A 14,811-nucleotide genomic window follows, 5' to 3' on the forward strand; every position below is an offset into this window, starting at 1 on the left:
GTAATGCTACATAGAAATACAAGACCTATTCCAATCTCAGTAACACCAGTGTAAATCAGGAGTGACTCCACTGAAGTCAATGGACTTTTAATGGTATAAAATTGGTGTGTGATTAGAATTACACACATGGGCCTTTTTCAGATTAAGTTGTAGCTTTCTACCCTCAACTACAATAGCTTGGGGTTTCTTGAAAGGAGAATATTTTTATACGGTGTCATTGCACTGAGTCTCCCAGGTAATATTTTCTACTTTTGGGGTGTCTCCAGGGAATGCATCTTGAGCTTTTAAATGAAAAGGTTTGAGTCTTTTGCTTCTGATACCTTTGAATCTTTCTAAAAGAACATGTTTGTTGTGTGCTGCATAAAATCTTCTTTAGTTCCCTACTATGTGCAATTCACTTTGCCTGTTGCAACATTATAAATTACCAAATTTTAAAGAAACAGAAGGTAATTGGATCACAAGTTTGGCTCCAGCCAAAAATTAGGGAGAGAGGGAAATACCCAAACTCATCAAAAATGGCTCGTTTTCTAATACAGCTGTTTCATTTGGAGTCCTGGTGAACAGATATAGTGTGGTGCTATTCATTCATGAAATTACAAAATAAAGTAGAAATCTGATGAATTCCTTTACATTTTTAAAAAGAAAAGGAGTACTTGTGGCACCTTAGAGACTAACCAATTTATTTGAGCATGAGCTTTCGTGAGCTACAGCTCACTTCATCAGATGTTTACCGTGGAAACTGCAGCAGACTTTATATACACACAGAAATCATGAAACAATACCTCCTCCCACCCCACTGTCCTGCTGGTAATAGCTTATCACTTAGCTATTACCAGCAGGACAGTGGGGTGGGAGGAGGTATTGTTTCATGATTTCTGTGTGTATATAAAGTCTGCTGCAGTTTCCACGGTAAACATCTGATGAAGTGAGCTGTAGCTCACGAAAGCTCATGCTCAAATAAATTGGTTAGTCTCTAAGGTGCCACAAGTACTCCTTTTCTTTTTGCGAATACAGACTAACACGGCTGTTCCTCTGAAACTTTACATTTTTAATTCATCAGTCTCTAACTGCAGAACACAGAAATTACCGCATCTTAAAGGCAACTGGAAAGCCAACACAAACATTGAGGTAAACCTAGGATTATGTGCTGAATACTGTTACCTACCAGGGTTTGGTGTTTTTAAACCCAAATCTAAGTTTTTAACATGCTCTGAAGTCCTTTTTCCCTTCTGTGAAATCCTCTGGACACCCCAGCCTTCCTTCCCCAACCCGTTCACTGGAACCACACTAGCTCTTTTGCCCCTGGAGCTCTGGAAGCATGATCAAGACTTGCCCGCCACGGAACAAAGGTTTCATTTGGGGTAGAAATGTAAACATTTCCAAATTACGTCATGGAGAGATCCAAGAGAGGATATACTCTGGACTTTTCTGTGTCCAGCCTGGAGAGACATCATCCTAATGCATCATATCATCCCCCCAGCAACAGGAATTTAATGTTGCTGGAGAAGACAAAAGTAAATTAATGGCAACATTTCAAAGCAGTTTGGTACACTTCCACAGTTCCTATTACACTTCTTATGGACTCCCATTCTCCTTTACAGTGGGTTTTCATTCCCTTTTCCTCTCTTACGGTACATTTTCATTGTATATAATGATAGAAATGCAAAATTAATTAAAAGGAAATAATTCTGGGAAAATATCATTTCAAGTAATGAATAAAAAGCCATTTCCCATAGAAATGTCATGTAAGCAGATGAAGGAAATCAGCTTTAATTTACCAGATTGTAATCCGTTTTAAGAAACTGCTTACCACTAAGCTTTGCTCCTTAATTGGAGTATTTTGTCTTTGTGAACTTTTACTTATTACTGCATCATGATATTTCTTGGCTCATATGCTATAAAGAGCTAATTAATAATAAGCCAGTCTAGCCAATGCAAATAGACCAAAGTGAAGAGAGAATTAGATATACATTATTCGGAAATAATGGTCACACTCTGAAAAACAACTAAAGGATTTTATTGACTAAACCAGTTTAACAAATTACACTTAAGTAATTCATTGGCAAGTTAGAACAATGGTGGGATTGGAAGCTTATTAAGTAATTTTTCTACCAGACATCACGCTGCATTGGCTATAAATTTGTAGTATAATTAATTAATTAAGACTGAAATATTCCAGTGATTAATTCTTATGAAAAATTCATAAAATATAATGGTGTTTAAAGAAGGAGATTAAGGTTGTCTGTGTTTATCGACTGGGCCATACAAATAATCTACTTCAAAATAACACTCAAAGTTCAAACCCAGTACACAGAAAGCATTTCTTATTTCAAACCCCAATAGAACAAAGTGCTGATATTGTTCTTATTTTTTTCATGCATTTTGTGGTAATTTTGCATCTGAGAACAACTTTTATCGGCCTTTATTTAGGGCTAAATTCCAAACTCAATTTAGATGCATGTAGCTTTCACTAGCTTCATCAGAGCACATCAACTCTTCATAAACATTTCATTAAGAATGGTGGTGTACCCCATCTGAATACCACTGCACCACCTCCTTCACCCCTCACTGAGCTCCTGGTGCCCCCAACCCATCCCCAAAGGTACACACACACCTCCTATTCCTGACAATCCTCTGCCCAAAACCTCAGCCATTAGGCTACTATTTTCACCCTTTCCAGGCCTCTCCTTCCATTCAGCGCTTCCCTCTACCCACCCTCCCGTCTGCTGAACTCAAGATACAGAAGGCGGTTAAAGATCTCTCCGTACCACCTGAAACCAAATGACTCCTCTCAGCCTGTCCTGCTAAGGCCAAAGATACACTCCCTTCCCTTTATCCTGCTTTTAGATTAAGGCTCCAAGACTGTGGTGTGGATATTTGATTGTGCAAAGACCCAGTGAAGCCATAAAGGGGCATTAATCTACCTAGGTGCAGTCTTATTTAATCAATGGGGCTCTTCATAGATTTTAAGGCCAGAAGGGACCATTCGACCCTCTAGTCTGAGCTCCTGTGTATCACAGTCCATTATATTTCACCCAAAAAGAAAAGGAGTACTTGTGGCACCTTAGAGACTAACCAATTTATTTGAGCATAAGCTTTCGTGAGCTACAGCTCACTTCATCAGATGCATACTGTGGAAACTGCAGAAGACATTATATACACAGAGAACATAGAATCATAGAATATCAGGGTTGGAAGGGACCTCAGGAGGTCATCTAGTCCAACCCCCTGCTCAAAAGCAGGACCCATCCCCAATTAAATCATCCCAGCCAGGGCTTTGTCAAGCCTGACCTTAAAAACTTCTAGGGAAGGAGATTCCTCCACCTCCCTAGGTAACGCATTCCAGAATTTCACCGCCCTCCTAGTGAAAAAGTTTTTCCTAATATCCAACCTAAACCTCCCCCACTGCAACCTGAGACCATTATTCCTTGTTCTGTTATCAGCTACCACTAAGAACAGTCTAGATCCATCCTCTCTGGAACCACCTCTCAGGTAGTTGAAAGCAGCTATCAAATCCCCCCTCATTCTTCTCTTCCGCAGACTAAACAATCCCAGTTCCCTCAGCCTCTCCTCATAAGTCATGTGTTCCGGACCCCAATCATTTTTGTTGCCCTTCGCTGGACTCTTTCCAATTTATCCACATCCTTCTTGTAGTGTGGGGCCCAAAACTGGACACAGTACTCCAGATGAGGCCTCACCAATGTTGAATAGAGGGGGACGATCACGTCCCTTGATCTGCTCGCTATGCCCCTACTTATACATCCCAAAATGCCATTGGCCTTCTTGGCAACAAGGGCACACTGCTGATTCATATCCAGCTTCTCGTCCACTGTCACTTCTTGGTCCTTTTCCACAGAACTGCTGCCTAGCCGTTCGGTCCCTAGTCTGTAGTTGTGCATTGGGTTCTTCCGTCCTAAGTGCAGGACCCTGCACTTATCCTTATTGAACCCCATCACATTTCTTTTGGCCTAATCCTCCAATTTGTCTAGGTCCCTCTGTATCTATCCCTGCCCTCCAGCGTATCTACCACTCCTCCCAGTTTAGTATCATCCGCAAATTTGCTGAGAGTGCAATCCACACCATCCTCCAGATCATTTATGAAGATATAGAACAAAAACGGCCCCAGGACCGACTCTTGGGGCACTCCACTTGACACCGGCTGCCAACTAGACATGGAGCCATTGATCACTACCCGTTGAGCCTGACAATCTAGCCAACTTTCTACCCACCTTATACCACCATGAAACAATACCTCCTCCCCACCCCACTCTCCTGCTGGTAATAGCCCATCCAAAGTGACCACTCTCTTTACAATGTGTATGATAATCAAGGTGGGCCATTTCCAGCACAAATCCAGGTTTTCTCACCCGCCCCCTTTTTCCAAAAACCACAAACACAAACTCACTCTCCTGCTGGTAATAGCTTATCCAAAGTGACCACTCTCCTTACAATGTGTGTGAAAATCAAGGTGGACCATTTCCAGCACAAATCCAGGTTTTCTCACCCCCCTTCCCCCCAAAAACACACACAAACTCACTCTCCTGCTGGTAATAGCTTATCCAAAGTGACCACTCTCCCTACAATGTGCATGATAATCAAGGTGGGCCATTTCCAGCACAAATCCAGGTTCTCTCACCCCCTACCTCCATACACACAAACTCACTCTCCTGATGGTAATAGCTCATCCAAACTGACCACTCTCCTTACAATGTGTATGATAATCAAGGTGGGCCATTTCCATCATAAATCCAAGTTTAATCAGAACGTCTTGGGGGGGGGTAGGAAAAAACAAGGGGAAATAGGCTACCTTGCATAATGACTTAGCCACTCCCAGTCTCTATTTAAGCCTAAATTAATAGTATCCAATTTGCAAATGAATTCCAATTCAGCAGTTTCTCGCTGGAGTCTGGATTTGAAGTTTTTTTGTTTTAAGATAGCGACCTTCATGTCTGTAATTGCGTGACCAGAGAGATTGAAGTGTTCTCCGACTGGTTTATGAATGTTATAATTCTTGACATCTGATTTGTGTCCATTTATTCTTTTACGTAGAGACTGTCCAGTTTGACCAATGTACATGGCAGAGGGGCATTGCTGGCACATGATGGCATATATCACATTGGTGGATGTGCAGGTGAACGAGCCTCTGATAGTGTGGCTGATGTTATTAGGCCCTGTGATGGTGTCCCCTGAATAGATATGTGGGCGGAGGGTGAGAAAACCTGGATTTGTGCTGGAAATGGCCCAACTTGATTATCATACACATTGTAAGGAGAGTGATCACTTTAGGTAAGCTATTACCAGCAGGAGAGTGGGGTGGGAGGAGGTATTGTTTCATGGTCTCTGTGTATATAATGTCTTCTGCCGTTTCCACAGTATGCATCCGATGAAGTGAGCTGTAGCTCATGAAAGCTCATGCTCATATAAATTGGTTAGTCTCTAAGGTGCCACAAGTACTCCTTTTCTTTTTGCGAATACAGACTAACACGGCTGTTACTCTGAAACCTATATTTCACCCAGTTACCCCCGTATTAAGCGCTGGAAGTTTCTGCCCACCATTTCCAGGATCAGGGCCTGTTTTTTCAATCCCATATGAAACAACAAAAAAGAGCTAATTTAAAATGACAGAAAAATCAAAAGAAAAGTAATGTCTTGGCATTCTAGTCTTAGCTCTTATCGCCACATGTAACATTTGACTATCTTCTGTGCAGTCTTAACATTTGCTGCACCTCAGATGGAAATGGACATGGTTGGGTGACAGCAAACATATCTGACCCCCCCGAAGGCTCTTCAACCTATGTGGCTGTATCATTCATATTTATCTGTTGTCTGAATACATTCATTTATAATAAGCCTTTTCTTGAGGCTAAACAATAATGAGAGTTCTTGAGAGCTCAAAGCTCAGATTTCTGCATGCTCAATAGAATCTGTAATCATTGTAAAAGCTTTCTATAAAACAAACTAATATTTTTTAATCCTTCCTTCTGTTCTGAATGAAAAGACTGCTTCATATTTGATGTATTCTAACTGTATTAGTATTTGTTCTCTATGGATATCAACTCCCGATTATAGTTATCTGCATGGTAATACTTAGTACATAGAAATGGACGTGAACAATATGTAGAAAGACATTGTGAACTGCAAACACTTCAGACTCTCTCTTTAGGAGAAGGATCAGAAGCGATTATTCCCAATGATTGCGGCCAAGCCTATAATTATTAGAGGGAAATCTAAGGTGAAACTAATATGAAAATTGTAATTTAGTTTCACATAAAAGTTAGATGTTTAGGTTGGTTTAATTTTATTATGATTTGGATACAGAACAGAACTACTTTTAATATTTTCATAAGCTCCAGGTATCTCAAAGTGCCGCAGACATATGAGTTAAATACCTCTCACCGCACTGTCCTGGCTTCAGATCCCTCCCGTGAACTCCCCCATGCTGAGAACTACACCAGTTTAGCAGTGCCTAGGCATCTGCTGTGCTGGGACCACTGCCATCATGGTATTGTTGTCTGTTGCTCCCGCATCTGCCTGTTGTATTCCCCTGTTGTCTCTTGTTTTATAGAATCATAGAATATCAGGGTTGGAAGGGACCTCAGGAGGTCATCTAGTCCAACCCCCTGCTCAAAGCAGGACCAATCCCCAACTAAATCATCCCAGACAGGGCTTTGTCAAGCCTGACCTTAAAAATATCTAAGGAAGGAGATTCCACCACCTCCCTAGGTAACGCATTCCAGAATTTCACCGCCCTCCTAGTGAAAAAGTTTTTCCTAATATCCAACCTAAACCTCCCCCACTGCAACCTGAGACCATTATTCCTTGTTCTGTTATCAGCTACCACTAAGAACAGTCTAGATCCATCCTCTTTCGAACCCCCTTTCAGGTAGTTGAAAGCAGCTATCAAATCCCCCCTCATTCTTCTCTTCTGCAGACTAAACAATCCCAGTTCCCTCAGCCTCTCCTCATAAGTCATGTGTTCCAGTCCCCGAATCATTTTTGTTGCCCTCCACTGGACTCTTTCCAATTTTTCCATATCCTTCTTGTAGTGTGGGGCCCCAAACTGGACACAGTACTTCAGATGAGGCCTCACCAATGTCAAATAGAGGGGAACAATCACGTCCCTTGATCTGCTGGCAATGCCCCTACCTATACATCCCAAAATGCCATTGTCCTTCTTGGCAACAAGGGCACACTGTTGACTCATATCCAGTTTCTCATCCACTGTAACCCCTAGGTCCTTTTCTGCAGAACTGCTGCCTAGCCATTCAGTCCCTAGTCTGTAGCGGTGCATGGGGTTCTTCCGTCCTAAGTGCAGGACTCTGCACTTGTCCTAGTTGAACCTCATCAGATTTCTTTTGGCCCAATCCTGTAATTTGTCTAGGTCCCTCTGTATCCTATCCCTACCCTCCAACGTATCTACCTCTCCTCCCAGTTTAGTGTTATCTGCAAACTTGCTGAGGGTGCAATCCACACCATCCTCCAGATCATTTATGAAGGTACTGAACAAAACCAGCTTGAGGACCGACCCTTGGGGCACTCCACTTGATACCGGCTGCCAACTAGACATGGAGCCATTGATCACTACCCGTTGAGCCCGACAACTTTCTATCCACCCTATAGTCCATTCATCCAGCCCATACTTCTTTAACTTGCTGGCAAGAATACTGTGGGAGACAGTGTCAAAAGCTTTGCTAAAGTCAAGGAACAACACATCCACTGCTTTCCTTTCATCCACAGAGCCAGTTATCTCGTCATAGAAGGCAATTAGATTAGTCAGGCATGACTTGCCCTTGGTGACTCCATGCTGACTGTTCCTGATCACTTTCCTCTCCTCTAAGTGCTTCAGAATTGATTCCTTGAGGACCTGCTCCATGATTTTTCCAGGGACTGAGGTGAGGCTGACTGGCCTGTAGTTCCCAGGATATAGTTCAACTGTAAACCCTTTGGGGGCAGGGACCATCTCTTTGTATAGGTTTGTCGAGGGTCTAGAACAACAGGGCTGCAGCCACTTGGTCTTGCCATAGCACCACAAATAACACCCACCAGTGCAGCGGCTGTGCAGGCAATGAGATTAGCCACTGTACAGCCAACAGCGACTCACAATCTGCCCTAAACATCCATCTTCGTTTTGCAGTGGGAGGGCTGGTATTGACCACGAGAACAAGGTTATCCTCCTGCTGCTTGTTTAAATAAAAAGCACCATGAGACATTTCATTTGCACCTGGATAGCTACCAAAAGACACGAGCTAGACTCTAGCTTCTGAAGCACTTAAAAGTGCCACAAGTACTCCTGTTCTTTTTGCGGATATAGACTAACACGGCTGCTCCTCTGAAACACTCTTAAACTCCAATGGCACTGTCCCGTCCTAAGACTGTCTATCAGCATTAGTGTTCCTTTTAAAGGCAAGTCTTATGTAGGACTTGAACCTAAGACATTTCTGGCCGGGAGGAAAGAGTACTACCCATATTAGCACCTATATTACGACAAGATTTTTGTTTGAAAACTGAATTTAATTGCAGTTCCATTCATGATAATGACCTACATAACTTTCCATGATGGGTTACAATTTATCGTTTCTTAATGGGAAAAGAAATGGAAATTAGCAAAGAGATCGGGTACTGGAATATGCTTGGTTTGAAACCTCTTAATTAAATTATGCCCAAACACCATTTTGAGAACTGCAGCTAGTTATTCCAGTGAATAACTTTGTCCCAAAAAAAGATTATATTCCTCTTTAGAGTTTACTACAATGTAATTAAAACTAATATGAAACAAAACAGTAAAATCCCAGACTTATATCAAGACATAACATTTTCATTAGGGTTCCGTTACCTTCACTTTTCCTAAAGTAGAACATAACTCCACACACCTCTTCAATTTCTAAAAGTACTATCACCACCTACCATGCAAAATGTGAGCACACATTTAAACAAGGACAGTAAGGACTGATCTAAAGAGTTGCAGTACAAGAGACGGCAGTGTGTTTGCATAACAAATGTTCTCATCATTCAATATACAAGGTGGCGATAGGGGACTAAGATATGTGGGAGAGTCTGGAGACCCCTTTTTCAGTGATGTGAATCAACCAGTCATTCAGTCAACCAACCTCTGCACCGGAGGGTAGAAGGTTGATGAACACATTTCTTTAAGGAGGGCGAGATCTCATTAGCCATCACAACTGTGTGCCTGCAACTGAGTTTTAGGGATGAGTGAAAACCGGTCTTAAAAACTTGCATCTAAAGCTTCCTCTCCCAGAAGACTGAAGAAAAGTCTGATGCCAAAGACTACTACTGGCAAGGAGTCTGACTATAGCAGAGGGAACTCAAAGGGCTTGTCTACACTACTGCTGAAGTCGATGTAATTTATGTTGCTCAAGGGTGTGAAAAAAACCACCCCCCCCGAGCGACATGAGTTACATTGACTTCAAGCGGTGTCTACAATGAACTATGTTGGCGGTAGACACTCTCCTACCAACATAGCTTCCACCTATCACTGAGGCGGAGTAATTATGTTGACGGAAGAGCACTCTACCTTCGACACAGCGCGTCTCCACCAGATGCCCTCCGGTGGCACAGCTGTGTCGGTGCACCCACGCTGATTACAGCGCAGCAGTGCAGACTAGCCCTAAGGCTTCCTACTGCACGGGGTTTTTTTAATATAAGGAATCTGCACTTTACTGAATTTTTACTATTTACCATTTTTTCCACAATGCAGCAACAAAATGATTAAAGTCACCATTAAATTATATTGTAATTAAATTGGAATATTGTTAAATATTTATTTGTTTTCATTTATCTGTTGTTGGCGAGGTACAACCAAACGACTGTGTGATGTTACTAAACAAATGCTGATGTGATTGCATGCAAACGGTGCATTATCCCACAGCTCAGGTTTGTCAATGCTGCACTGAGAATTTCTCCCCTCCAACCATTTTATTTAATTATTTTTAATAAACCTATGATCCCTAGAATGTAGGAAAATGTGTCTTAACTGAAAAACCCCGACTATCCCCCTCTGTGTCCACACACTGAATACAATCTGTGAATCTAACAGGAAAGACTTTGGTTGTCTCACCTCAGCTCCCAACACGCTACACTCCGAGGTATAGGGGTGTGGCATAGTTTCACACAACTGGATATGCTGAGGTAGCAGCTGAATTAGAGAAGCAGAGTGACTGAGTGGATTCGGCACCAGACTGGAACTTAGGAGGCCTGGGTTTGAATCCTGGTTCTTCCACTGAATTCCTGGGTGGTCCTACACAAGCCACTTCTCTCTCTTTGGGCCTCAATATTCTCATCTGTATGATGGGGATAGTGATACCTTATTATATCTACCTCCAACGTCAGGTGCTTTGAGATCTATGGATGAAAAGCACAGTATAAAACCCAGTACTACTGTCATGAGAATGTTTTCATCCTTTAAAGTCCTGTTCAGGTGAAGAAATTTGCTGTGTGACATCTCAGTTGCCTTGTCTCCCAAGAAAAGATGTGAATTTTAAGACACTCCCCCCAGCCTTTCTCAAACAAACAAGCAATGAAAGAATTAACTGCAAACACTTGGTATGTTGCATGCGTTCTACAACAATATCAACAACATAGGTTTGATTATTTTGTGCAATTTAAAGAAGAATGTCCCTTTTAGCATCTTCTCCCAATCTATTTCCCTACCTGTATGATTCTTATTCTTGGGAGAGAGAAGGGGTTCAATGAGAAATTCTTGCTGTTCTCCGCAGGTGAGTATTTCCAGTTATGATGCACCCTGCTTTGAGTCTCACCATTATTTTTTAGCAGATGGCCATTCAGGCACAAAAGGGCTGGAAATTCATTGCTTGATGCTTCCTCTAGTATATCTAACTGGAATATTAAGGGGTGTTAAATAAATTGGACAAAGAGGTGTTTCGGGAGTAAAAGTAACAGACACTGCCACGAATGAGCAATTAGATAGATGTTCACAAACCAGCTTATCACAAATTCCATGCCTACAATATCTATTACTGTAATGACCTTGAGGGTTGACTCATTCTCCCTTAACCTAATGAGCATGCTGAGTATAATCAATTAGGTTTGCAATTAAAATTATAATTTGTCTAACAAACTCTTCTTAGCTTTCAGACATTTCTTAACAAAGCTGGTTACACACTGGTAGAAGATAAATATTAATTTTCTATTGTGTCCTCATTTTTGCATTTAGACTGTGGCTAATTTACTAAAGCTTATATTATATTATTATTATTATATTTTACTTTTCAGCAAAATTTAGTTAAGTTTCAGCATTGAATGGCAAGGGATAATTATGACCATAAACAGCAAATTATCATTCCCCAATAAAGTTTGCAAGTTGCCATTGGCAGCCTGTGGAAATTTGTTAGTCTGGTCCACTGAACAATTATTAGAAGTGTGTGTTTGTGCATGCAACGTACACACAATTGGATTGGCTATTTCACTAAAGCAAACTGGAAGATGTTCGGCTTAATAAAGCTGAGAATATGTTTGTAAGCCTGGACCTGCTGAGGTCAAGCCAAAGAAATGTAAGCAAGATGCACCCTTAGCAGATAATACACTATATGTCGTTGCACTTTATCTTGCAATCTGCTGCTAATTATACAGTCAATCAGGTAGGCAACTGTAGAATAACTTTTTAGCAAATGAACTCTGGTGCTCAACAAATACTAGGAATGATTATTAAGCAGACACAGCAAATTGTTCATCAGAAAATGGTAAAGTTTGGGGAAGTTTTTTTTTAAACCTTTCCCAATTTTCTTTAATAAATCTGAATAGAGGCTGAATTCTGACCTGCATATACCAGTTTACAGGGGTCAAAGAGGAGAAGTTAGAGATCTTCTTCCTACCACTCACCACTTCACATAAGCAGCAAGTCAGGGCATCACCACGATTCTCAAGAGAGCACTATGAGAATGAGTTTTAGCTTATACAACGTAGGCCTGGTCCAAAGACCGTGAAGTCAACAGGAATCTTTCCATGGACTTCAACGGGCTTTGGATCAGGCCACATGTCCCTAAGAGGGTATGGTCAGCACATTTCTAACTCTCACAGTCGCGGAATATGTTGCTGTTGGCAGCAAGTGGTACCCAGTGGCACATGCCGCTCATGTTGAGAGGAGCAGGCCCCTGGCTGGCATGGAATGATTCTGTGTAGGCCATGCAGCACCTCTCTCCCACTCACCACGAAGGCCAAGGCTGACGTTAGCCCGATGCCCTGGTCTACACTTAAAATATAGATTGACCTAGCTACGTCACACCCAGTTAAGCTGACCTAACCCCTGATGTAGACACAGCTAGGCTGATGGAAAAATTGTCCCATCATCCTAATTACCGCTGCTCCGGGAGATGGCTTACTTACATTGATGGAAAAACTCCTTCCGTCACTGGAAGCAGCATCTACACCACTGAAGGTACAGTGGCAGCTGTGCCCTTGTAATTCCTGGAGTGGAGACGTACCCTAAGAGTGACATGAAACCAATGTAGCATTGTTCTTAGATGCCATATGTATTGTGCAGAAGGGAATTAGGAGTCATAGTAAATGGGTTTTGTAAGCGATCTGTTTTCAAAATCGTAAACAAAGGACCCTTCCCAAACAAGTGAAATAAAGCCTGAATGAAGAATACTGCTTGCTTAGCATACCTCTCCAATATCCCTTGTTTCAAGGGACGTCACGTGTTTTAATCCCAGAGGTCCCTATGCGCCACACATCTTGAGCACCGTTTACTTCAGGAAAAAATAATCTCAAAGCTGAATTATAAACACTGAAGGACAGAATCAGTTTCTTGGATGAATGAGTTGTGTCTCTCCCTCTTTCTGGATCTTTGTCACATGGGTGCAGCCTGTGTTTGGACCTTGGCAGGTTCCAAGGTATGGATAACAGTACCAGGGAACACAAGATAAAAGAACCGAAAGCAAGCAGCAGTCACATCCCATACAGCAATTCTGTCTTCTCAACACACTACAGATAATGACTGCACTGGCCAATATTTCCTATTTATTCCTGACAAGAAAATCTAATCCAAGTTCATTTTTTAGAAACTCAATAGTTATTTGAAATTAGATTACTCAGCAAATTAAATAATAAATTTCTCTACCGAGGAACTGCCACTGCTTCCATTGCTCCAAAACACAACTTTGCTCCCTCAAGCAGTAAGAGTCTTAGCTTCAAAACTAGTTATGGATTGGATAATTTAATAACATGGCACAAGTAATTGTTCAGGGGGATATTTATGATTTCATTAGATTCTACTGGTAATCAATAGTTATCCATTAATTCATTAATTTACATAGTCCTCATTTTTGTCCAAATGCAGAAATTCTGTTTAAGTAGATTTTTTTCTTTATTTGTGCTCATTCAGCTTTACTACGCAAGAAGGCTGGGAACAAGCTGTATATATTAAGTAGAGCAAATAAGTGAGCAGCAGGAGTACACGTATGCCCTACAGATCTGACGGTGGGATGAGATTTAATACTAAAACCAAGGGAAAGAAATAAAACAACGGGGCCTGTTCTCCATGGGATGCATGCATAACTCTCATTACTGTTAATGGAAGATATTGAATATGTGTGTGCACTGAGGGGAGTTTATTAGAATCGAATAAACCCTGTGATTTTTCCTTGGTGCGGTTCCTACAGCTGCACATTGTGGCAGTGCACTGCTTTGGGTGAAGAGAAAGACCTATGAAGAAAGTAACTCCGTACATCAAATTATGCTTTCTGGACATCATAAAAATAATCTACTGTGCATATTTAGTGACTAAGATGACACAAGCAAATTGTAATTGGGCATGCGAATAAACAGTAGTACATTTAGTTGGTTGTTTGCACACCCAAGGCCAAGTTCTCTGCTTTGTAAATGGGTGCCACTCCATTGAACCAGGGACGTCGCCATTTACACCAGCTGAGAATTGGGCTCAAAGTCACAGAAGTCATGTGGGTAAGTGGGACTCAATGAACTGGAAATAGGATACAGAACTATTTGCCATGAGGTCTCCAGTTTGAATACAAACAAGGTTGGTCTAAGAAACCAAAAGTCAAGGCCTGAATAACTGGGTTGGTGCTTCAGTTCTCTTCGGAGTTGACAAATATGAACAAAACCCACCACTAAAATTGGCACTGACTGGTTTGCTTGTTAGTCTGAGCAAAGAACCAAGAACTGAATGGGTTTGCAACTGATCTCACACCCCTGGAAGGGGCCTCTCCATAAAGGGCTCAGGCACTCTGATGAGCCATTATGCAGAGCTGCCAATGCTGTACCTCCTCTCTGGGCAAACAGTCCTATGGCTGTCAAAATGGCACTACTCACAAGCATTAAATCCATTTAAAATACTACAAATACATCCAAAATCTGCTGCTGGAATGACACCCATTTAAGGTTAGAATTTTAGCTGGTTTAACTAAGTCAGATGCTCAATATCATGGGCACCAACCCACTGGTTTTGTTTGCTTGCTTACTCATTTGTTTTCTCCACCCTCTGATACAGAGCTTGGATCTATGCTATAGGGTGGACAGGAAGCAATGAGTATTCATTGGGGCAGCTACTGCAGAGGCACCTGGCCAGAGAACTAGTGGGAGGGAAGGAGATGAGAGAGGGTTGTAAAAGGGAATGGAAAGAAGGAAAATAACACTAGAAAAAGAAAGCAACTAACAGGATGGATTTCTAATATCACTTCACACATTTTGCTTGCCTGTCTTGCCTACGTACACTGTAAGCTCTTAGGGTGACAGACTGTCTTTCTGTGTTTTTGTGCAGCACCTGGCGTACTATAGCTGCTCAGCATTAAAGAAGAAAGGGGGTGAAGAGTCGAA

At 41.7% G+C, this 14,811-nt stretch overlaps 1 protein-coding gene across 22 annotated transcripts in view; it reads right to left on the minus strand.

Moving 5' to 3' along the window:
• Window positions 1–14,811, minus strand: part of FHIT (fragile histidine triad diadenosine triphosphatase) — a 1,095,777-nt gene that overhangs the window by 206,439 nt on the left and 874,527 nt on the right. The window lies entirely within an intron of this gene.

This window comes from Lepidochelys kempii, chromosome 7, assembly GCF_965140265.1.
Source record: "Lepidochelys kempii isolate rLepKem1 chromosome 7, rLepKem1.hap2, whole genome shotgun sequence".
NCBI classification, from domain to species: domain Eukaryota; kingdom Metazoa; phylum Chordata; order Testudines; family Cheloniidae; genus Lepidochelys; species Lepidochelys kempii.